A 25,632-nucleotide genomic window follows, 5' to 3' on the forward strand; every position below is an offset into this window, starting at 1 on the left:
TTGATAGTATCTTTTGAAACACAAGAAATTTTGTTAAAGTCCAAATGTGTTTATTTTTTCCTTTGTTGGTTGTGGTTTTGAGGTCATATCTGTTATCTAGTCTGAAGTCACAAAGATTTATGGCTGTATTTTCTTTTAAGAATTTTATAGATTTAGCTCTTACATTTAAGCCCTTCATCCATTCTGAGTTAATTTCTGTATGTAGTATGAAATAGTGGTCTAAATTCATTATTTTGGATATCGATATATGGTTGTCCCAGCACCATTTGATGAAAATATTCTTTTTTCTCCATTGACTTGTCTTGGTGCCCTCACCAAAAGTAAATTGACCATAAATGTGAAGGTCTATTTCTGGGTTTCTCCTATTTATGTTTTTAGCTTCCAAGAGCTCTTTGTTTTTCTCCAATTGCTTCCATATTCATCCTGTTTTTCTATCATGGGTCCATTATCTTTGTGAAGATATTAATAATGGCTTTTAAAGCTTTCATTTCTCTGTATAGTCTCTGTTTCTCCAGGTTACCTTTTTCTCTGCCCACGGGCTTGATCTCTGTGTTTTATTCCATAGTGTCTATTAAAATATGTATTGTTCTCAATTGTCTGCTCAAGTTTAAAGACAGAGCACTAAAGGCTAGTTGAAAGCTCTGTGCGTTTAAGTAGAGCCTACCAGCTGTGGGCCTCACTGTCAGATGATCTAGTAGACTTTATCAATGTGGCAATATCTAAATTGTTTTTCTTAAACAACTTAGAAAGCTCTCTCTTACTCTTCATGGAAGGGTATAATCATGGCTCCCAACATTCTACAGTTTCAGTGTGGAGTGGACTGGGTTTTTTCAACTGTTAGAAAGTAAGTTTTCCCTTAGTTCTACATGTTTTCAGTAAAGCATCTGCATCTTCAAAAGTGTCTAGTGGCCCCTAGGGCAAAACCCCTGCTTTTTAACTTCTTCAGAGAATAAATTCTGGTTTCCTGTATGGATTAAGGGGCGCCAAGGTGATGAGTCACCCAGCGAGGTATAATAGTGGAGATGACATAGAGGCCTAAGTGCTTCTTAAAAATCAGCTCACCTGTATGTATAACACCACTTCCAGAGACTTTTGGAGGTTCCATGGTATAAACCAGGCTGCTTTTTCCCACTGCTGGCTTAGGACTCAGTTTTCTCAAATCTGCAGTCAGTTACCACTCCCTCCATTCTCCGATATCCACAGTTTTGTTGCTGCAATTTCTTCTTCCATTCTCTTCGTCCTTGTGGGTTTATAACTAAAAAGAAAACCAAAAATAAAGCAACCCTTTACATTTATTGTAGTTGGATTTCTGGAGGTAAAAAGTTAACTATTTGTGTTCATTCTGTCATCTTTAACCACAAGACAGAATATTAAACAATATTTTTGCTATTGGTTTGTAATTTATGTTATAAGTGCATTGGAGCCAAAGATAAAATCTTTGAAATTTGTTGAGGGTGGCTTTATGAGCCTTGGATCGATTAATTTTTATAAATCTTTCATATGTGCTTAAGAAGAATGTACTCTATAATTGTTGTTATCTAAATCATTTGTTGGATCAAACTTGCTAATTATTATATAAATATTCACATACTTGGTAATTTTCTTATTCTTAATCTATCAGTTATCTAGAGAGGTTTGTTAAAATCTACCACTTCAATTGTAGACTTGTCAGTTTCTCCTTGTAAATCTGTCAACTTTTGCTTCATATATTTAGAAGCTATGAATTAGGGCCATACATGTTCCAGAGTAGTTCTATCTTCTTGCTAGATTACTCCTATTAATCATATATAATAGGCCTCTTTATTTCTCCATCAATGCTTTTTGCCATTAGTTCTGTTTTATCTATCATATAGTTTTGTCTAATTTTAGCCTGGTACATCTTTTTCTATCCCTTTACTTTCAGCCTTTCTATGTTTATGTATTTTAGGTGTATCTCTTGCAAAACAGCCTATAAATGAATTTTTAAAATCAATCTGACAGTATTTGTCTTAACTTGAAATTTTACATTTATTATAATTACTGATGTTAGATTTATTTCTACTGTTTGTATAATGCTCACTACTGTGTTTTTACTGTTTATCGTTGTCTTTTTCTTTCCTGCCTTCTACCAGATTGCAAGCCCTCCCACTCTTTTTTCAGTCCATTAATTTGGAAGTTATATATTCTGTTTGTATTATGTTAGTGAATACTCTTAAAATTTTAAAGTTGCAGTTGACTTAAAGTCCAAATTCAGTCAAATTCTTTATTCTTCTCCAAAACAACTCCGCAGTCTTGTTCTGATGATGTGTTATTATTGTCCAGTTTTTATACTTGTTTTTGTATTCAAATTTGTTCTTTTTTGTTTTTCTGTGGCTTGGATTTACACAGGAGTCTTAATTCTGCCTTATGCAGACTCTTCCTACTCCCTATATTTAGTTGATTGGACCAGGGGTAGACCCTGGATCTAAGTCAGGCTAACCCCTGGAAACCTGAAACTGGGCCCAAGAGACACTAGTTGGAACTAGTGAAAAGCCAGAGATGAGAGAGAGGGAAAATTTGGTTCCTGATGACTTTGCAGTTTCTGATTCCAGTTTCTCAAGAGGTGCAGCTTTGGAGTTCTCTGAGATATCCCTGTATCCTTGCAATAAATTCTCCTGTTTTGTTAAAGTAATTTATAGTGGGTTTCTTTCTTGTTATCAAAGGAACTTGAAAATGCCATTCTCCTTCCCAGAATTACTAATTTTAAATTAATTGTATCATTGCACATCTGTTTAATACTTCATAGCTTACTAAATATGTACTGTCATTAATCTATTCTTACAACAATGTGAATATTAATGGTTTTTCAACTAGATAAATGAGGAAACTGAGGCCCAGACTCATGAAATGATTGGCCCAAGTTCTTAAAGATATGGTTGATCAGCTTATATGAAAACCCAGGTGTTATTTTTAGCCCAGTGGCTTCCTATGCACCATTGCATTCTAAATTGTCCTAAGGTTGTCACAAAGGTTGTTTTCCTAACATAGAGCTTCATTTTCTCCAAAGAAATAGAATTGAGGTTATAGGGAAAAGCTTTTATATTAAATGCTTAGATAATATAATGAGAAATCTGTTATTCTATTTGGAGGAAAATTACTTTGAGTACAATTGATATGATGTCAATTGCTATGATACATGGTTTTTAATAACCAACACAGGTGGAGGCTTATAATAAAAGGATGCCTTGCTATTATAGTAGAAGAATGAAATAACCTGCAGTCCACATTTATCTGTGAATGCTACTCAGTTTTCTTTCTTCTTAGCCTTGCAGTTTTCTTTAAATTAGAAAATTAAATCTTCAGGGTCATTATTTTAAAAGATATTCTATTCCTCTTCCCTGATAACAAATTCCTTATATATTAAGAATTACTGGAACAATATTTTTATCCTGTATATGGCCAGTGATTTAAAGGATGCTTTCCATTTCTGAAATTGCATTAGGAGTACATAAATGCTTTTAAAAAATTGTTCAGTAAAGCAAGTGTGATACCTATTTGCAACACTAGGCCACATGTGGGATTTTTAAAACAATGAATTAGTCACTGTCTTTAAAGAGCATATAGCTGATAATATTACCAGCCAATATTCCTTGAATGCTTACTATTTGCCAGTCACTGTTGTAAATATTTTAGATCATATGTTAATTCACTTAATCTTCATGACAATCCTGTGAGGTATATACTATTATTATCACCATTTTATAGATGAGAATATTGAGGTGCCTTTACAGAGAAGGGTAGAGTAACAAGCTCAAGTCACATAGCTAGTAAGTTGTAAAGTCAGGACTAGAATATACGCCTGACTCGCTGCAAAGTTCATGCTTTTTCTTCTTATGCCATGCTGCCTTTAAGCGCTGGGGAAAAGCAATCTAGTGGGGAGGCTAATGAAATAATACCAGTGTGAGGTAATGAGTTCCTGGAATAAGTGCAGTCATATTACCACATTTCTTGAATTTTCTCAGTAGTGATTTCAGATACTCTGCTTGTCCCTATGAGCCATGAAAATGTTAGGCAAAATCTTGTTTTAGTACATAAAGTAATTGTTTTTTGAACCTAGAAGTAATTATATTTCTTTTCTCAGGCTGTGTACAAATTTTTGATTACGGTAACATGATCACCACGGGAAGTGAGGATGGAGAAAAAAATCATTTCAAGGGAATCATACTAATAATACATATTCACCTTTTTATCAGTCATTACTAGATAACATGATCACCATGAGAAGTGAGAATGGAAAAAAAAATTGATTTCAAGGGAATCATACTGATAATACCTATGTTTTTATCAGTCATTACTAGGTGTTAGACACTATGCTAAGTGTTTTACCCGTTTTAATTTAACCTCACAACAATTCTGTTAGGTAAGTATTATTACTCACCAAAGCTAAGAAAGGTTAAGTAAGTTGTACAGTCTCACATGGCTCATTAGTGATAGAACTGTGTTTTGAACATAGGTCTATCCCATTACAGACCTCTTTGAAACTGTTTCTGGAAACAAATTTGATGTCACTCAAATAGCCCAGGGATGCTAAGATTACAACATGTCAAATGCCTCTGTAGTGACAGATGGTTTGGATAACAAGATTGATTGAAGTTAACTTTAACCTGAGAAATTGTGTGGTTTTAGATGGAAGAAGAGGTGCTGAAGGAAGACTGAGCCAGCTGCCAATCAATGGGATAGAATTTGAGAGGGAGAAGTGTTGGCAGTGGAGTTACAGTTTCCTCCCTGATTTTCCTGATTAACTTTACTACTCAGTGCAGGTTTGCGATGGGGCAATCTTGCTACAGTATCTCCTCTGTGAACTAGTCTCCACACCTAGTTAAGTTAATATGGTTAGTTAGGTTAATATGTAAAGTTAAGCATTGAGCTTGGTATCCGTGACCCAATTAAGATGGTTTCACTCCCAAGAAAATTCATATAAGAATAACTCTAAGCATGGCCATAGATTTTAATCAAACCTTGCATAGAATTTTTTTCTTTTTTTTTAAAAAAATTTATTTTTCTTTTAAGTTCCAGGGCACATGTGCAGGATGTGCAGGTTTGTTACATAGGTAAACATGTGCCATGGTAGTTTGCCGCACCTATCAACCCATCACCTAGGTGATAAGCCCAGCATGCATTAGCTATTTTTCCTAATGATCTCCCTTCCCCCACCCAACTCCTGATAGGCCCCAGTGTGGTGTTCCCCTCCCTGTGTCCATATGTTCTCATTGTTCAGCTTCTACTTACAAGTGAGAATATGCGGTGTTTGGTTTTCTGTTCCTGTGTTAGCTTGCTGAGGATAATGGCTTCCAGCTCCATCCATGTCCCTGCAAAGGACATGATTTTATTCCTTTCTATGGTTGCATAGTATTCCATGGTGTATACGTACCACATTTTCTTTATCTGGTCTATCCTTGTTGGGCATTTGGGTTGATTTCATGTCTTTGCTATTGTGAATAGTGTTGCAGTGAACATACATGTGCATGTATCTTTGTAATAGAATGATTTATATTCCTTTGGGTATATACCCAGTAATGGGATTGCTGGGTCAAATGGTATTTCTGGTTCTAGGTCTTTGTGGAATTGGCATACCATCTTCCACAATGGTTGAACTAATTTACATTCTCACCAACAGTGTAAAAGTGTTTTTATTTCTCCGCAACCTTGCCAGCATCTGTTGTTTCTTGACTTTTTAATAATCGCCATTCTGACTTGTGTGAGATGGTATCTCATTGTGGTTTTGATTTGCATTCTCTAATGATCAGTGATGTTGAGCTTTTTTCCATGTTTGCTGGCTGTATGAATGTCTTCTTTAGAGAAGTGTCTGTTCATATCTTTTGCCCACTTTTTAATGGGGTTGTTATTTTCTTGTAAATTTGTTTAAACTCTTTGTAGATTCTGGATATTAGGCCTTTGTCAGATGGATAGATCACAAAAATTTTCTCCCACTCTGTAGGTTGCCTGTTCACAGTGATTATAGTTTCTTTTGCTGTGCAGAAGCTCTTTAGTTTAATTATATCCCATTTGTCAATTTTTGCTTTTGTTGCGATTGCTTTCATTCATGACATCTTTGTCTGTGCCTGTGTCCTAAATGGTATTCCCTAAATTTTCTTCCAGGGATTTTATAGTTTTGGATTTTACATTTAACTGTTTAATCCATCTTGAGTTAATTTTTGTATAATGTGTAAGGAAGGGGTCCAGTTTCAATTTTCTGCATATGGCTAGCTAGCTAGTTCTCCCAGCACCATTTATTAAATAGGAAATCCTTTCCCCATTGCTTGTTTTTGTGAGCTTTGTCGAAGATCAGGTGGTTGTAGATGTGCAGTCTTATTTCTGAGTTCTCTATTCTGTTCCATTGGCCTATGTGTCTGTTTTTGTACCATTACCATGCTGTTTTGGTTACTGTAGCCTTTTAATGTAGCTTGAAGTCCAGTAGTGTGATGCCTCCAACTTTGTTCTTTTTGCTTAGGATTGTCTTGGCTATACAAGCTCTTTTTTGGTTTCATATGAATTTTAAAATACTTTCTTCTAATTCTGTGAAGAATGTCAACGGTAGTTTAATGGGAATAGCATTGAATCTATAAATTACTTTGGGGAGTATGGCTATTTTCACCATATTGATTCTTCCTGTCCGTGAACATGGGATGTTTTTGCATTTGTTTGTGTCCTCTCTGATTTTCTTGAGCCGTGGTTTGTAGTTCTTCTTGAAGAGGTCCTTCATTTCCCTTGTTAGCTGTATTCCTAGGTATTTTATTCTTTTTAGCAATCGTGAACAGGAGTTCATTCATAATTTGGCTCTCTGCTAGCCTGTTGTTGGTGTATAGGAATGCTTGAGACTTTTGCACATTGATTTTGTATCCTGAGACTTTGCTGAAGTTGCTTATCAGCTTAAGAAGCTTTTGGGCTGAGATGATGGGATTTTCTAGATATAGGATCATGTCATCTGTAAACAAAGACAATTTGAGTTCCTCTCTTCCTGTTTGAATATCCTTTTTTCTTTCTCTTGCCTGATTGCCCTGGCCAGAACTTTCAATATTATGTTGAATAGGAGTGGTGAGAGAGGGCATCCTTGTCTTGTGCTGGTTTTCAAGGGGAATGCTTGCAGCTTTTGCCCATTCAGTATGATATCGACTGTGGGTTTGTCATAAATGGCTCTTATTATTTTGAGATATGTTACTTCAGTACCTAGTTTATTGAGAGTTTTTAACGTGAAGGTATGTTGAATGTTATCGAAGGACTTTTCTGCATCTATTGAGATAATCATGTGGTTTTTGTCTTTAGTTCTGTTTATGTGATTAATTACATTTACTGATTTGTGTATATTGAACCAGACTTGCATCCCAGGAATGAAGCCAATTTGATTGTGGTGAATAAGGTTTTTTGGTGTGCTGCTGTATTCAGTTTGCCAGTATTTTATTGAGAATTTTTGCATCGATGTTTATCAGGGATATTGGCCTGAAGTTTTCTTTTTTTGTTGTTTCTCTGCCAGGTTTTGATATAAGGTGATGCTGGCCTCATAAAATGAGTTAAGGAAGAGTCCCTCCTTTTCAATTGTTTGGAATAGTTTCAGAAGAAAGGGTATCAGCTCTTTTTTTTACCTCTGGTAGAATTCAGCTGTATATCCGTCTGGTCCTGGGCTTTTTTTGGTTGGTAGGCTGTTTATTAATGTCTCAGTTTCAGAACATGTTATTGGTCTTTTCAGGGATTCAGTTTCTTCCTGGTTCAGTCTTGGGATGGTGTATGTGTCCAGGAATTTATCAATTTCTTCTAGATTTTCTAGTTTATTTGCCTAGAGGTGTTTATAGCATTCTCTGATGGTTGTTTGTATTTCTGTGGGGTCAGTGGTGATATCCCCATTATCATTTTTTATTGTCTATTTGATTCTTCTCTCTTTTCTTCTTTATTAGTCTAGCTAGCAGTCTATTTTATGAATTTTTTCAAAACAACAGCTCCCGGATTCATTGATTTTTTTTTTGAAGGGTTTTTTGTGTCTCTGTCTTCTTCAGTCCCACTCTGAGCTTGGTTATTTCTTGTCTTCTGCCAGCTTTGGGGTTTGTTTGCTCTTGGTTCTCTAGTTCTGTTAGTTGTGATGTTAGGTTGTCGATTTGAGATCTTTCTAGCTTTTTGATGTGGGCATTAATGCTATAAATTCGCCTTTTAACCCTGTTTTAACTGTGTCCCAGAGATTCTGGTACGTCGTCACTTTGTTCTCGTTGGCTTCAAAGAACTTCTTGATTTCTGCCTTAATTTTATTATTTACCCAGGAGTCTATTCAGGAGCAGGTTGCTCAGTTTCCATGTAGTTGTGTGGTTTTGAGTGAATTTCTTAATCTTGAGTTCTAATTTGATTGTGCTGTGGTCTGAGAGACTTTTTGTTATGATTTCAGTTCTTTTGCATTTGCTGAGGACTGATTTACTTCTAATTATGTGATCAATTTTAGAATAAGTGCCATGTGGCACTGAGAAGAATGTGTATTCTGTTGTTTTGGGGTGGAGAGTTCTGTAGATATCTATCAGGTCCACTTGATCCAGAGCTGAGTCCAAGTCCTGAATATCTTTGTTAATTTTCTGTCTCAATTATCTAATATTGATAGATCCCACTGGAATTTTTTAGGGTACTTGCTGTTCCAATTGTGGTGAAAGAAAAGTGTTAACAATCTGAAGGCTGATAGTTTAGAAAAAAATATAATTAATTAGTTATCTTTTTTAACAGCATCACCTGTTAATGTATTTTCACTGATGAGAGGATTTTATCACATCTGAATTTTAGATTTTAGTGCTTTTTAAAGACAGTAAACAACAATGTTTAGTCAAAGGGTTATCTGCACTATTAACCTCGTATAGTGCTGGGCATATAAATGCATGAAAAATGCTCATTGAATAAACAAGTGAAAATCTGCCTTTTATTTATGCATGCACTATTGCTTTTCCTAATGCATTGCTGTAAGAATGTCCATAATATCAAGTCACAAAAAGAGCAACTTAAAAGGAAAATGAAATACTTAATATTACCTTCTATTGACTTCTGAAGGAATGAGCTATTGTTCCAGATATTTTGTATTTCCAAAATAAAAAGGTAACTGAAAGACAATTTGCTTTTTTGGCATTCCTTATTTTTGTGCACATTATTAGATTGCTCATTTTAGATATTTGAGCTTTTAGCTCCTTCCCTTAATTTACTTTTTTTTTTGTTATCAATGCAAATTGCAAATGTTCTGAAAGAATATTTAAGAAGGCCATTCAGACAGTGATCAGTCCTTTGTAATAGACCCAAGTAATATGTTTTGTATGTTTCTGGGGTTAGGAAACTTCTGTAAGTGAACTGATGATTTCTAACAGTGCTTGAAAATTAGAGAATTAGAATCCCAGAAGTATTTTTCTCAGTAGCCATCTAATCCGTCATTCTTCCACCACATATGCCCCCTCTTCCACCAATCCTCAGGTTTTCCCTGTGTTCATACTGCTTACTTGAGTATCTATATTGATTTGTAATCTCTTTTCCCACTTATCTATATGCCACTCTTACCTCAAGGCCCAACTCAAGTATTATTTCCTTTGGTGAGCTTTCCTATAGCTCACATTGTTCGTTCTTTGTGTGCTTATTGGTTTGTCATTAACTTTAATATTTGTTCTAAGGGGTAGAACTGAAGGACCAATGGGCGGAAACTAAGGAAGACAGAATTAGGATCAGCATGTGTGTTGGGGATCCCCAGAACCACCCCCATTTTTGATGATTCACTAGGGGAACACCCAGGGCTCAGCATATAGTCACATCTAAGATATATTACTGTGAAATAATACAAAGCAAAATCAGCAAAGGGAAAATGAACATTGGGCAAAGTCTAGAGGAAATCAAACATGAGCTTTCAAGGGTCTTCCTCTGGTGGAGTCACATAGGATGTATTTAATTCCTCCTAAGTTGTGACAAGGGTGAAATGTCTACCAGGAAAGTTCATTAGACTCAGTGCCCAAACTTTTTACTTGGGCCTGGTCACATGGACACCCTCTGCCTAGCACATACCAAAATTACAGACCCGCAGGAGTAAAGCAGGTATTCAGCATAAAGCACATTGCATAAACAGTTTAGGCACAGTGAACCACTCTTATGAGTCCTGAGAATTGTATTATCCCTCCTGAAATCCAAGTTCTCAGATGCCGGCCAAAGACCAAATTTGCGAACAGGCTTTTGTAAGGATAGCAGTCTCAAGCTTGCTATATTAACTGTTTTCTGCAAAGTTTGGTATTAGGAAGGCCTTTCCAAAGTGCTAACTTCAGAACTAGGCTGACTTAAGAAGTAAGTATTACCTTTTTACTAAAAGGCATTTACAAATAAATTGTGTGAGAAGTTTTAGAGGATGTATATCCATTGCTCACTGAAGACTCACTGTTATTCAAATCTGGGGCTTTTATAATCCCTTGATATATATTATAGTTTCTTTTTTTAAAAACTGTGGTACTCTTTTATTATACAGGAGAATGTCTTTGAGTTAGAAGTCAGGATACTTGAGTTTTGATGTAGTGTTGTCACTCTTCACCTATCTCCTTAATATCTCTTACCTATTTATAAAGGATTTGAACTTTTTTATTTCAGAGTTTTCTTCCTAGCTCATATTTCTGCCCCTTGAGAGAGTCTATTGGATTTGATTTTTAAAAAGTTCTTAATGATACCTAGTAGAAAAACCTACTTTCCCGTAATATTTAACCATTCTTCTTCTTATTTTTTCCCCGAGACTGAGTCTCACTCTGTTGCCCAGACTGGAGTGCACTGGTGTGATCTTGGCTCACTGCAACATCCACCTCCTGGATTCAAGCGATTGTCTTGCCTCAGCCTCCTGAGTAGCTGGGATTACAGGTGCATACCACCACACCTGGCTAATTTTTGTATTTTTAGTAGAGACAGGGTTTCACTATGTTGGCTAGGCTGGTCTAGAACTCCTGACCTCAGGTGATCTGCCCACCTCAGCCTCCCAAAGTGTTGGGATTACAGGCGTGAGCCACTGCGCCCAGCCTGTTGTTTTTAATCAGATCTTTTGGAGACAGCTCTATTTTTTACCTAGGATGTCTGTGAATAATAGTTCTGTCTCTCTCTATATTGGTGGTAACAAATCTTGCAGACTAAAATTTGAGTTTAGCTTCCTACCTAGGGTTGGTGGAACTGCAGTGGTGAGGAATGGGAAAACTCAAGGAGAGAGCTAAGGACAATAGGAATGTTTATTCCTTCCTCCCAAAGTTTCTCCTTAGACTTGGAAAGTCTTCAGGGTTAGGAAAATCCTTAGAAAATACTGGAAGTGCTAATGTTCCTGAAATTCCTATGTCATTATAACTTCTGTTTTTGTGGACTGTCATGATTCTCTGAGTATAAAGAGCCTATGTGTGGGCTGCTGCTCCCACTGAAGATGGCACTTCATCATCTGTTCTACCTAGTGGTCTCTGGTGAGAATGATGGAGCCTAACCATCTGCTAGTTTTAATCTGTCTGGAAACAGGAGCCCTCTGAGATTGAGGAAAACCTAGTTTCTCCATCTACCTAGCAGAATTACCACAATATCTCCATTCAATCCCATATGCTGCCAGCACTCTACCAAGTAAGAAATGACCAAAGTTAGGAACAGAGAAATCCTTAGAGACCATATAATGTGTTTCATGGGTTGGGATAGGGAGAGGAGAATGCTGGAATAGTCCCCTTGTTCAGACATGTCTCTCCCCATTCTTATAACTTAGAAACCCTGTTTATGGCATCTCTGTTAGGTAGCCATCTAAGGTTTAATTAAAACTCTTCATTGATCAGGAATTTATTTCTGCCCCTTGAGTTAAGCCATTTAATCACTTTGAATATATTTTTTATAATGTTAAGATGAAAACTGCCTCCCTATAATATCTAACCATTTCTAATTTTCTTAATTATGTCTTTTGATATCACTCAGACTACTCCATTTTTTTTTCCTGAGGAGCCCTTCAAAATAATAGAGAGTTTTATTCTCTTTTTATTAATTGGTATTGTCTTATACCCTGCAGATGCTCTTGGGAAATATAATCTATTAAATTAATATTCAAATTAATTAAACAGATTCTTTCCTCCTGGACAGTGGCTCAGATAATAATCTAGAAGGAATATTATGCCCAGAAATCTTGTTCTTCAAAAATGAAGGGGAGATAAAAATCTTTCTCAGACAAAAATTGTGGGAATTTATCACCACTAGACTTGGCTTATACAAAATGCTAAAGGGAGTCCTTCAAGCTGAAGGAAAATGTTACTAAGCAGTAACACAAAAACATGAAAGTACAAAACTCACTGGTAAAAGTAATCACATAGTAAAATTCAAAATATTCTAGTACTGTGATGACAGTGGAAAATCAATTACATCTCTTATATGAAGGTTGAAATATTATATAGTTGCAATAATCTGTTAAGGGATACACATTATAAAAAGATGTTAGATGTGATACCAAACACATAAAATGGAAGAAGGAGTAAAAGTTTAGAGTTTGTGTAAGTGATCAAAGCTGTTACCAACTTAAAATAGCCTGTTACAAGATGTTTTATGTAAGCCTTATGGTAACCATGAGGCAAAAACCCCTAGTAGATACACAAAAGATAAAAAGAAAGGATTCAAAGTATACCACTACAGGAAATCATTAAATCACAAAGGAGGACAGCAAGAGAAAAGAGGAACAAAGGGTCTACAAATTAACTAGGAAAAAAAAAAATCAGCAAATTGGCTGTAGTAAGTCCTTACCTAATAATAATTATTTTGAATTTAAATGGATTAAAGTTTCTAATCAAAAGGCATTGAGTGGTTGACTGGGTTAAAAAAAAAATATGTTGCCTACAAGAGACTCACTTCACTGTTAAGGACACATGTAGACTCAAAATGAAGGGATGGGAAAAGATATGCCATGCAAAGGAGCAGGAATAGCTATACTTACATCAGACAAAATAGACTTTAATTCAAAAACTGTAAAAAAAGACAAAGAAGGTCATTATGTAAAGAGGTCAACTCATCAAGAAGACATAATAATCATATATATATGATTGTTATGGAATATATACACACACACACACACACACACACACACTCAATGTCAGAGCACCTAAATATATGTGGTGAATATTAAAAGATCTGAAGGGAGAGACAGACTGCAATACAATAATAGTAAGGTACTTCAATACCCCATTTTCAACAATGGGCAGATTATCTAGACAGAAAATCAGTAAGGAAACAGAAGTCATATTGCGTATCTTTTCCAACTACAGTGGTATGAAACTAGAAATTAATAACGGCATCTTGGAAAATTAACACATATGTGGAAATTAAACAGTATGCCCTAGAACAACCAGTGGATCAAAGAAGAAATTAAAAGGGAAAATAAAAAATATTTTAAGACAAGCAAAAATGGAAACACAGCATACCAAAACTTATGGGATGCAGCAAAAGCAGTCCTGAGAGGGGAAATTATAGCAATAAATGCCTATATCAAAAAAGAAAAATCTCAAACAACCTTACATCATACCTCAAAGGAACTAGAAAAAGAACAGAGTAATCCCAAACTTAGCAGAAGGAAGGAAATAACAAAAGTCAGAGCAGAAATAGATAAAATAGAGACTGGAAAAACAATAGAAAATATCAATAAAACTAAAAGTTGGGTTTTTAAAAAGATAAACAATATTGACAGTATTTTAGCTAGACTAACAAAGAAAAAGAGAAGATGCAAATAAACCCAGAAATGAAAGAGTGGACATTATACCTGATACCACAGAAATACAAAGTAGCACAAGAGACTTCTATGTAACAAATAGCATAAGCAGAAGAAATAAATTCCTAAAAACCTAGAACCTATTAAGATGAATCAAGAAGAAATAGAAAACCTGAACAGGCAATAATGAGTAAGGAGATTGAATAAGTAATAAAAAGTCTCCCATCAATGAAAACCCAAGACCTGATGGTTTCACTGCTGACTCTACCAGATATTTAAAGAACTAATACCAATCCTTCTCAAACTCTTCCAAAAAATGGAAGAGGAGGGAATACTTCCAAACTCGTTTTACAAGACCAGCATTACCCTGATGCCAAATACAGACAAGGACACTACAAAGAAAGAAAACTACAGGACAATATCTTTGATGAACGTAGATGCAAAAATCCTCAACAAAATACTAGCAGACCAAACTCAACAACATATTTAAAAGATCATTCACCATGATCAAGTGAGATTTATCCCTGGGATCCTAGGATGTTTTGACGTATGTAGATCAATAAATGTGATACAGCATATTAACAAAATGAGGGACAAAACCCACATCATCATCTCGATAGATGCAAAAAAGCATTTGACAAAATTCAACTTCCTTTCTTGATAAAAACTTTCAACAAATTAGCTATAGAAAGAATGCAGTTCAATACAATAAAGGCCATATATGACAAGCCCACAGCTGACATACTAAATGGTGAAAAGTTGAAAGCTTTTTCTCTAAGATCAGGAATAAGACCAGGATGCCTACTCTTGCCACTTCTATTTATCATAATACTAGAATTCCTAGCCAGAGCAATTAGGCAAGAAATAGAAATAAAAAGTATCTAAATAGAAAAGGAGGAAGGGAAATTGTTTCTGCTGATGATATTATATATTTTTTTAAAATCCTAAAGACTCCACCAAAAAACTATTCGAACTGATAAATGAATTTAGTTAAGTTTAAAGCTGTAGGATACAAAATCAGCATACAAAAATAGCATTTCCATATACTAACAATGAACTATCTGAAAAAGAAATTAAGAAAACAGTCCCACTTACAATAACATCAAAAAATAAATAAAATATCTCATAGTAAATTTAACCAAAGAGGTGAAAGATCTGTATATCAAAAATTATAAAACATTGCTAAAAGAAATTGAAGATGACACAATAAATGGAAAGATATCTTGTGTTCATGGATTGGAGACATTAATGTTGTTAAAGTATCTATATTACCCAAAGTGTTCTACAGATTCAGTGTAATCCCTATTGAAATTCCAATGTCATTTTTCATAGAAATAGCAAAAAAATCCTAAAATTTCTAAGAAACCGTAAAAGACTACAAATATCTAAAGCAATCCTGAGCAAGAAGAACAAAGCTGGAGGCATCACACTCCTTGATTTCAAAATACATTTTAAAGCTATCTTAATGAAAACAGCATGGTACCAGCATAAAAACAGACATGTCAACCAATGGAACAGAATAGAAATCCCAGAAATACCAGCCTGGGCAACATGGTGAGACCCTGCCTCTACAAAAAAGGAAAAAAAAAATAGCTAGGAGTGGTGGTACACACCTGTAGCCCCGGCTGCTTGGGGAGGTTGAGGCGGGAGGATCACTTGAGCCCAGGAGGTTGAGGCTGCAATGAGCTGTGTTCATGCTACTGCACTTCAGCCTAGGTGACACAGTGAGGCCCTGTCTCAGAAAAATCCCAAAAAGTAACCCATGCGTTTATGATCAATTGATTTTCAACAAAGGTGCTAAGAACAGACAATGGGGAAAGGACAGTCTCTTCAATAAATGGTGTTGGGAAAACTGGATATCTACATGCAAAAGAATGAAATTGGACCTTTATCTCACATCATATAAAAAAAAACCCCTCAAAATAAATTAAACATAAGACCTGAAATGGTAAAACTCCTAAAAGAAAGCATAAGAGAAAACCATAGGTTGAGCAATGACTTCTTGGACAGGACCCCAGAAGCGCAGGCAACAAAAGCAAAAATACACAATGGGATTGAATCTAACGAAAAAGCTACTGCACAGCAAAGAAAACAACAGAGTGAAGAGACAACCATGGATTGGGAGAAAATATTTGCAAACCGTACATCTGATAAGTGGTTAATATCCAAAATATATAAGGAACTCAAACAACTCAACAGCAAGAAAACAACCCAATTTTTTTAAATGGGCAAAGGACTTGAACAGACATTTTTAGAAAGAATGCATATGAATGGCCAATAGATATATGAATAAATGCTCAATATCTCTAATCATCAGGGAAATGCAAATAAAAACCACAGTGAGATAACATCTCATACCTTTTAGAATCACTATTACCAAAAAGACAAAAGATAAGTATTGGGGGGGTTGTGAAGAAAAGGGTGCACTATTGGTGGGAAGGTAAATTAGTATAGCCATTTTGGAAAACGCTATGGAGGTTCCTCAAAAAATATAATTACTGTACAATCCAGCTGTCCCACTTCTGGATATATATCCAAAGGATTTGAAATCAGTATGTTGAAGAGATATTTGCACTATGGTCATTTCAGCATTACAGTAACCAAGATATGGAAACAATCTAAGTGTTTGTTAACCAATGGACGGATAAACAAAAATGTAGTATATATACACAATGGAATACTATACAGCATTTACAAAGAAGGAATTTCAGTCATTTGCAACAACATAGATGAACCTGGAGGATGCTGTGTTAGGTGAAAGAAGCCAGACTCATGGAAAACAAATCATCTCACCTTTATGTGGAATCTTAAAAAGTTGAACCCATAGAAGGAAAGAGTAGAATGATGACTAGGGGAAGTGGTGGAAGGGGAAAGGAGAACTGTTAGTTAAAGGGTGCAGAGTTTCAGTTAGACAAGAGGAATAAGTTTTAGTGATCCATTGCATAGCATGGTGACCATAGTTAATGCTGTATTGTCTACCTCAAAATTGCTAAAAGAATAGATTTTGGCCGGGCGCGGTGGCTCACGCCTGTAATCCCAGCACTTTGGGAGGCCGAGGCGGGCGGATCACGAGGCCAGGAGATCGAGACCATCCTGGCTAACACGGTGAAACCCCGTCTCTACTAAAAATACAAAAAATTAGCCGGGCGTGGTAGCGGGCACCTGTAGTCCCAGCTACTCGGGAGGCTGAGGCAGGAGAATGGCGTGAACCCAGGAGGCGGAGCTTGCAGTGAGCCGAGATCGTGCCACTGCACTCCAGCCTGGGCGACAGAGCGAGACTCCGTCTCAAAAAAAAAAAAAAAGAATAGATTTTAAATGTTTTCACCACAAAAAACAATAGGTAAAATGGTGAATAAATTAGCTTGATTTAATCTTTCCGCAACATATACACATATCAAGACATCACATTGTGTTCCATAAATATATAAGTATTCGTCTGTTCTTATGTTGCTAATAAAGACATATCTGAGACTGAAAAAGAGGTTTAATGGACTTACAGTTCCACGTGGCTGGGGAGGCCTCACAATCATGGTGGAAGGCAAAGGAGGAGCAAAGGCACATCTTACATGGCTGCAGGCAAGAGAGAGCTTGTATAGGGGAACTCCCATATATAAAACCATCAGATCTCATGAGACTTATTCACTATCATGAGAATAGCATGGGAAAGGCCTTCCCCTCATGATTCAGTTACTTCCCACTGGGTCCCTCCCAGGACACATGGGAATTATGGGAGCTACAATTCAAGATGAGATTTGGGTGGGGACACAGCCAAACCATATCAATGCACAATCATTATTTCTCAAACATTTAAAGAAAAAAGCTGGGTACAGCAGCATGTGCCTGTAGTCCTAGCTACTTGGGAAGCCAAGGCAGGGGGATTACTTGAGCCCAGTAGTTTGATGCCAGCCTGGGCAACATAGTGAGATATTATATTTAAATTTTTTCTTTTTTAAGAAAAGAATCTAGCAGGAATAGTTAATTTGGAGGAATCCTGGGTTATTTGTGTTATAGCAGCCTCTAGGGAGCCTGAAGGCATTGTCTAGGGGGAGTCAAGGAAAGATAATTGGGGAGTCAGAGAGAGTACAGAAATGTAGGCACGACGTCATAGAGGTTGGCTATTACCCAAGGTTTGTGGGTGTAGGGGGAAATCCTGAGCTGGATTCAAGACTATTGAGATTTAGTCTTGTCCTTGTTCCCAGAGTTCTGTAATTCTGGACAGTCACTTGTAGTGCTTCATTTTCTTATCTACAACAGGAAGGAGTTAGATTAGAGAATTCAATGAGCACTAGGTAGCCCTGAAAGCACTCTAGGCTGTGATTACCAAGAAATAGACTAAAAGCATTTTAAGAGAATTTCTGCCTAGATATCTGACTTGGCCTCCAGGAGACACATTTCTCTGAGACTAGCAAATTTAATTTTGAACTTTTTTTTCTTTTGATAGCTAATTGGCCCTTATGAATTATTAAATCAGCAGCTCCTTAAGAAATCCACACCCAGAGCTGATGAAGAGAGGAAGTCTCTGGGGCTGTGGTCTTCAGAAAGCTTAAGCCATTTTCTGCAAATATTTTATTTATAAATGACTATGAGGAAACTCTAGCCTGTCTCTGACTTTATGAATGTATAAACGAAACAGGTCATACCTAGGATCCCATGGGAGCATCAAACTCAAACACTAAGTTAATGTAACTTAGAGTAGCCCCCAGAAAGAGATGACACAGTGTAGTGGAAGGAATGCTAAGCTGAAGAGTCTGAAGACCCAAGTTTAAATTTCTGGCTCTGCCACTTTCTTGCCAGTAAGACCTTGAGCTAATGAGTTCACTCCTCTGTGCTTCAGGGTCTTCAGCTATAAAATAAGACAGTTGGACTAACTTTCAACTTTTAGTAACTGAGGCTTGGCAACTTAGAAGTAAGAGAATGGAGCTAGAAGCCCATGAACAGGAAGTCATCTGTAATGACATCAAGGATAGCAGGTTATTCCTGGCCAAGAGCTTGATGTGAAACTTTACTTCCTATTGTTCCTTGGCCTAATTGATGTCGTGATGCTTTATCTGATTGTGTCACTGACAGACTGGCTAGGGAGTGATTTTCTAACTTTTCCTCCACAGTTACCCCAAATGATAGAGAAAAGTGAATCCCATGGTTTTGCAGGAGAGGACAGCATAGCACTAAATGGTTTGCTTTGAGTGATAGATGTATTTAAAATGTTATAAGACAAACTCATGTAAATTTGGCATTCTATTCCATAATATTGTGTTCCATAATGTAGTTAGTTTTAATATCAGCATGTTTTAAATTGTTTTTAGGGAAATGGAAATTCAAAACTTCCTTCTTCTATCTCTTCCCCTCATAATCTTGGTAGATGGAGGGCTTAAGTCTAGAAGAATGATCAACACTAAACTGTTTATAATAGTTTGCTTTCAGAGGTGGGATTGTAGAGAAATTTAAGTTTATGTTTTTATATTCCTTGGGCTCATTACAACTATATACTAAGAACAATCATTGTGTAAAATTGGTACTGCAAAAAGAATCTCTATGGGTATTCTGTGAGGATATGTATTTTTTTTCTCATTACTCTTATTTAAGGAGCATGGAGCTATAAGAAGATAACCTTGCTCTAATATTTTCTCAGAAATATTTTGATAGTTTATAAGCTAAATGATAGCTTGTAATGTTAGCATTTGCCAAACTGTTTGCTGTGATCTATATGGGAAAATTTAATTAATCAGCTATGGAGAGATGGAGAAGCAGACTGATTATTATAGCCTTTTTAAAAGGTAACAGATCCTCACAGCTCAAGTAATTCTTATAAGTGAGACCCAGAGACAGAAAGTGACTTATTTGAGATCACATCCAATATTAGCAGAAGAGCTAGGATTTGAAGCCAGGTATTTTGCCTTGTCTCAGAGCTGTTAGCATTTACTTAATTTGGGGTATTTTTAAAATTTAAGTTGGATTACGGGTATTATTTATGCTAGTAATTTGCTTCTTTCAAAATAGTTAAGCCTCAAGACTTAGTGGGAACACTAACAGTGGTCTACCCCCTGTATTTTGTTCCACACTCAACATCTCTGCAGGCTGTCTATTGGAATAGAGGGTTTGACCACCAAATAAATGTAAGCAGCCTATGTTCAACTGTTTTCTATAAAGACTTACTTGGATATTGAGAGGCAGGTGTGTTTATTGCAAAATGAATGTTAAATCTTCTAATAACTTCTGGATTTGAGTTCAGAACTACTTTGGCCAACTGACAAAATAATTGCACAAAATGTAGATAAACTATCAATGGAGGAAGATGTCACTAAAACAGGTAATTCAGGCAGATCACTACAGATCAATCCATTCTTCTTTTTGCAAAGAAAATTCATTTTTTTAAAAAAGTGTGTTTTTCACCCAGATATGCTTTCTTTAACTCTTCTTGCACATTTAAGGCCGATTATCAGAGGATACTTGGAATCTGAACTTTTTTTAGACTGTATGTGAGGAAATAATGGAAAATATTTTAATTCCTTCACTATTAAATGGAGCACCAAACATTCCAACTTTCCTCGCTATACTTTTAAGCATAATTTCTAAAGATAATTAGGATTTAGATTTAAGTATAGAAAAATCTATATGTTGCCCTTTCTTTAAGAGGTGGTTAAGACACACTCATTGCTTTCCAGGAGCTCATTCTAGTAGGGAATACAAATGAGAGCAATTAACCTCTCATCTGTGAGAGAAAGGCTTGTATAGAGAGGTATGGGGAGCATAGAGGAAGAAGTAAGTTAGTTTACCTGGAGGGGTCATATCTGAATGGCTTTGAAGAGAGTAAAATTTCTCCAGACAAAAGAACTATTATTCCAAGCAGATCTTTCTGAGCTTCTGTGAATTCAAAACACTTATTAGCTATACCACTTATTTGGCATCCCTGGACCACTCATATTATTTCATTTCTCATGCCTTATGTCTTCAGCCAGATTCTAGGCTTCCTGGGGGTCAAAGACTGTGTTTCATATGTCATTGCATTGTTTCAGCACTGACTCTATAGTGTTTCAAAATGTTTTGTATAGTTGGTACACAATTAATGTTTGTTGATTGACCACCTTAACATTTGAGAGGTGGAAGAAGGGCCTGTTGAGCCAGAGTTTGAGGTGACTTTGGAATAATTTTTTAGGTTTCTTGATCAGTATTAAAGACCCATTGGATCTCTGAGAATAGCTTTATCTATAACATTTTCCCTTTTTCCCCATTTTCATTACTACCCTCACTGGGGGTTCTCTGTGACTTCTCCCAGGGCCTGTTAGCCATCCTGATTACTTTTCCTCTCCCACAGGGTGCCTTTGACCTTAAAGTTATTATTTTTCCTCTTTGGGCATCTGTTTTCTCATCAGTAAAATAACATGAAAGTAATCTTTAAGTTTCTTTCTAGCTCCAATATTCTGTGATGCCATTGTCCAGAATCTCTACTGAATGGGGGAGCAAATTATGTATCACATTTTTTGTTATAAAAATCAAATCGGTTTATTGAACAGATTCTGGAGAATAAAACCTTCATTCAAGCCTCAGCCTTAGTGGGCATATTAGTATTGTGGTCTCTGTGGGTTTTTAATCAAAGAAAACTGTGGACATAGGAATGGTATCATTTGTCAGTGTAAGCTGCAATGAAGAAATGCAAGGTAGAAAAAGATGACTGACATCATTAGACCCACTTTGACAAGTGTGATATTATTCTCAAAGTACTCCCGGGCATCTGAGTTATTTTTGTCTCCTGTGGGTCAGAGTCTGGGGCTTGTTCTCCTCCCCTGGTAAGATAGCTAGTTTAATGATGGCTCTGCCATCACTGAAGTACATTTGGTCTTAATAATGGGCTTAAATTTTTCTTGGTTCTGTTGGGAACTTCAGCTGTAACAAGGAAACTTAGTAGTAACGATACTTTGATGTGGGAAAAAGTAAGCACCTTTTGCTGAAATCAGTTGCTCTCATCACTGACTTTGAGCATGTTATTTTCCTTTCCACATTAGCGTCTTTTTTCTAGGTGTCCTGCTGTTCTTTGCTGATATCCTTACTCTATATCCTAACTGTTCTAATGGTTACTTTTCAAAAGTACATCTCTATCCCCTGACTGCCCTTTCTCCTTTCTCTAAAAGTCTTATAAGAAGGCTCTGCCCTGCAATTTTTTTTTTTTGAGATGGAGTCTTGCTCTGTTGCCCAGGCTAGAGTGCAGTGGCATAATCTTGGTTCACTGCAACCTGTGCCTCTTGGGTTCAAGAGATTCTTCTGCCTCAGCCTCCTAAGTAGCTGGGACTACAGGCACATGCCACCATGCCCAGAATTTTGTGTATTTTTAGTAGAGATGGGGTTTCACATGTTGGCCAGGCTGGTCTTGAACTCCTGACCTCAGGTGATCCACCCACCTCAATCTCCCAAAGTGCTAGGATTACAGGCATGAGCCACCGTGCCTGGCCCCTGCAATTTAATATTTAGTTCTCTACTGTCTAATATTATTAATCTGTTTTATGTGTGTTCATTTTGTCTCCTTAAATAGATTATTTGCTTCTTGAAGGCAAGGAGTAATCTTTGTTCATTTCGTAATCCTAATATCATTGGGTTGGCCCCAGAAACATGATGGAGGAAGGAGTGAAAGAGTGTAAAAGACAACATTTATTGAATTCACACCCTTTACTAGGCACTGTGATATGTACCTTATATTTTATTTAAAAAATTTATAACAGCCTAAAGATAGGAAATATCAGTTCCATCTCAGTCCTGAGGAGACTTGGCCTCAGAAAGGCTAGGTGGGGTGCCAGAGGCAGTGTGGATTCAGGCATATTTGGTATTAAGTCACCTCCATCTATGCCATTTACTTTTTGTGTAACCACAGTAAGTAACTTAGCCATTCTGAGTCTCAGTTTCAAGATGAGGGGGTGAGTGTAATACCTACTCTGTTGGGTTCTTGTGAACCTTAGTAAGAAAGATAAGGTATTTAAGGGGCCTTTGAGTGCCTAGCACATAGAATATCTCTAAACAATACATATTTGACAATAGAATGGACAGGATTTGCTACTGGATTGGTTATGATGCACAGGGAGAGAAGAGTAAAGCATGACTCCCAGGTGTCATCTTGAACACTTGAGAAGAGTATATAATTCACAGAGAATATGGAATGCTAGAAGAAAAACAGGTATGGAAGGGAAATATTGAGTTTAATTATATGTTGAATAGGCAACTGAATTTATAAGTCTGGAGCTCAGAGGAGAGATCTGAAACAAAGATACAGTGTAAATCTTGGAGTTGTTGGCCTACGTGTGGTGACTGATGTTCCTAGGTAGAAGAGAGAGAAAAGGCAAAGTAAGATGGCCTAAGTTCTGAAGAACTTCAACACCAGCAGACAGGTTGAAGAACCAGGAAACTAGTTTGACGAAAGCCAAAGGAAGAAAACATTTCAAGACAGAATCATCTACACATGATGTCACTTTGTTCTCACCTTCCACTTACTCTTCAGCTCACTACAGTCTGGCTTCCGTACCATTCCCCTCAATTACACTAAAATAGCTCTTTTTTAAAGGACCGTCAGGCTGGGAGCAGTGACTAACACCTGTAATCCTAGCACTTTGGGAGGCCGAGGCGGGTGGATCACAAGGTCAGGAGATCATCGAGACCATCCTGGCTAACACAGTGAAACCTCATCTCTACTAAAAAATACAAAAAATTAGCTGGGCATGGTGGCGGGCACCTGTAGTCCTACCTACTCGGGAAGCTGAGGCAGGAGAATGGTGTGAACCCGGGAGTCAGAGCTTTCAGTGAGCTGAGATGGCGCCACTGCACTCCAGCCTGGGCGACAAAGCGAGACTCTGTCTCAAAAAAAAAAAAAAAAAAAAAAAACATTGGCCGGGCACGGTGGCTTACGCCTGTAATCCCAGCACTTTGGGAGGCCAAGGCAGGCGGATCACGAGGTCAGGAGATCAAGACCATCCTGGCTAACATGGTGAAACCCCATCTCTACTGAAAATTAAAAAAAAAAAAAAAGCCGGGCGTTGTGGCAGGTGCCTGTAGTCCCAGCTACTCGGGAGGCTGAGGCAGGAGAATGATGTGAACCTGGGAGGTGGAGCTTGCAGTGAGCCAAGATTGTGCCACTGCACTCCAGCCTGGGCGACGCAGCAAGACTCTGTCTCAAAAAAAAAAAAAAAAAAAAAGGACCATCATCCCCCAATTGGACAGATTTGGTGGGTATTTCTCTATCTTCATTGAACTTGTTCTATCGCCATCATTCAACAAAGTTGACCATTCCTTCTTCTTTCCCCCTACTTGGTGGCTGCTCTTTTTTAGTATCTTTTCATCATCATTCCCCCAGTACCAGATCTCTAAGTGTTGGGATTTCTCAGGGCTCAAAACAGAGCCCTTAGTTGTTCTCTTTCTGTAAATTATTTTCTTGGGTGATTGCAGCCATCACCATAGATTTCATACCATCTTGGTCTTAATGACTTCCCAATTTTTATCTCCAGTAAGACCTATCCTTGAACTTCAAATATCTGCATGACATCCCCACTTGCAGTTCTTATGTACGCATCCAAAACTGAACTCTTGAATTTTTCGTCCTTCAAACTCATCTCCTTCCCAGCACTTCCTTTCCATCTCAATAAATAGTACAACCATCAACCCAATCAAGCTAGAACCTTGGGGTCACTTTTGATACCTTCCCCTGCCATTCATGACATCTAACTTGACACTATGTCAAATCTGTTATACCTTTAGAATTTATCTCATGTCATCCATTTCTCCTAGTCCAGGTCACCATCAGTGTGACCTAGAGTCTTGAAATTACTTCCTATCTTAAAGCTTTCAGCCTTGCTTTCCTATAAATCTTTCTCTATACAGCAGGGAAAGAGATCTCCTAAAAATGTAAACTTGATAGGGCATGTATGAGTTGAAGATAAAATTAAGCATTTTCACATTAAAAGACAGATTCTTGTTGGCTCCTTCAGAGTATTACAGCAGGTCAGGGGGTGGCTTAGAAGAGAACCCAGGTGTTCTGAGAACCAGTCCAGAGCTCCAGAAGGACATCCTCACTAATAGGATTCCAAGTGACATTTTCACAAAGTTAAATGAGAATAAAGCACGTGGCTTTTCTGTTATTCTGTTAGTTATAAGACTTTTGCTACTAGATTATTTTATAAAATTCATTTGTGATCATCAGCTTCTGCTTATGTTTGTGATTTTAATTCACTACGTAAAATACATTCATATAACTAAAGGAAACTATATCTAAAAAACTAAAGGAAATATGAGAATGATGTCTCCCCAAATAAGGAGAGAGAGTGAATGAGAATGAGTGTGTGTGTGTAACTCTTTCCATATATAGTAGAAGTTTTGCAGTTTAAAAGTTAGTAACAAATGAAAAATTTACTAGAGAGGTTAAATAGATTTAAGCAGGAAAAAAAATGAACTTGAAAATAGATCAGTTGAGATTATACAATCTGGGGAACAGAAAGAAAAAAATGGACAGAGCCTCAAGGACCTGTAGAGCACCATCAAGTGTACCATCATAAACAATGAGAGTCCCAGAAGGAGAAAGGAAAATAGGAGCAGAGAGAATATTTGAAGAAACAATGACAGGAACCTCCCCACACTGATGAAATACAAGAATTTATTCATCCGGAGGTGGAGAAATAGGAACACTTTTACACTGTTGGTGGGACTGTAAACTAGTTCAACCATTGTGGAAGACAGTGTGGCGATTCCTCAAGGATCTAGAACTAGAAGTACCATTTGACTCAGCCATCCCATTACTGGGTATATACCCAAAGGATTATAAATCATGCCGCTATAAAGACACATGCACACGTATGTTTATTGTGGCACTATTCACAATAGCAAAGACTTGGAACCTTGGAACCAGCCCAAATGTCCATCAATGATAGACTGGATTAAGAAAATGTGGCACATAATGGCCGGGTGCGGTG

General features: G+C 37.0%; 1 protein-coding gene across 1 annotated transcript in view; it reads left to right on the top strand.

Moving 5' to 3' along the window:
- Window positions 1–25,632, top strand: part of SYN2 (synapsin II) — a 183,931-nt gene that overhangs the window by 62,191 nt on the left and 96,108 nt on the right. The gene's annotated exons all lie outside the window — the stretch shown is intronic.

Source organism: Pan paniscus, chromosome 2 (genome assembly GCF_029289425.2).
Source record: "Pan paniscus chromosome 2, NHGRI_mPanPan1-v2.0_pri, whole genome shotgun sequence".
In the NCBI taxonomy this organism is placed as follows: Eukaryota; Metazoa; Chordata; class Mammalia; order Primates; family Hominidae; genus Pan; species Pan paniscus.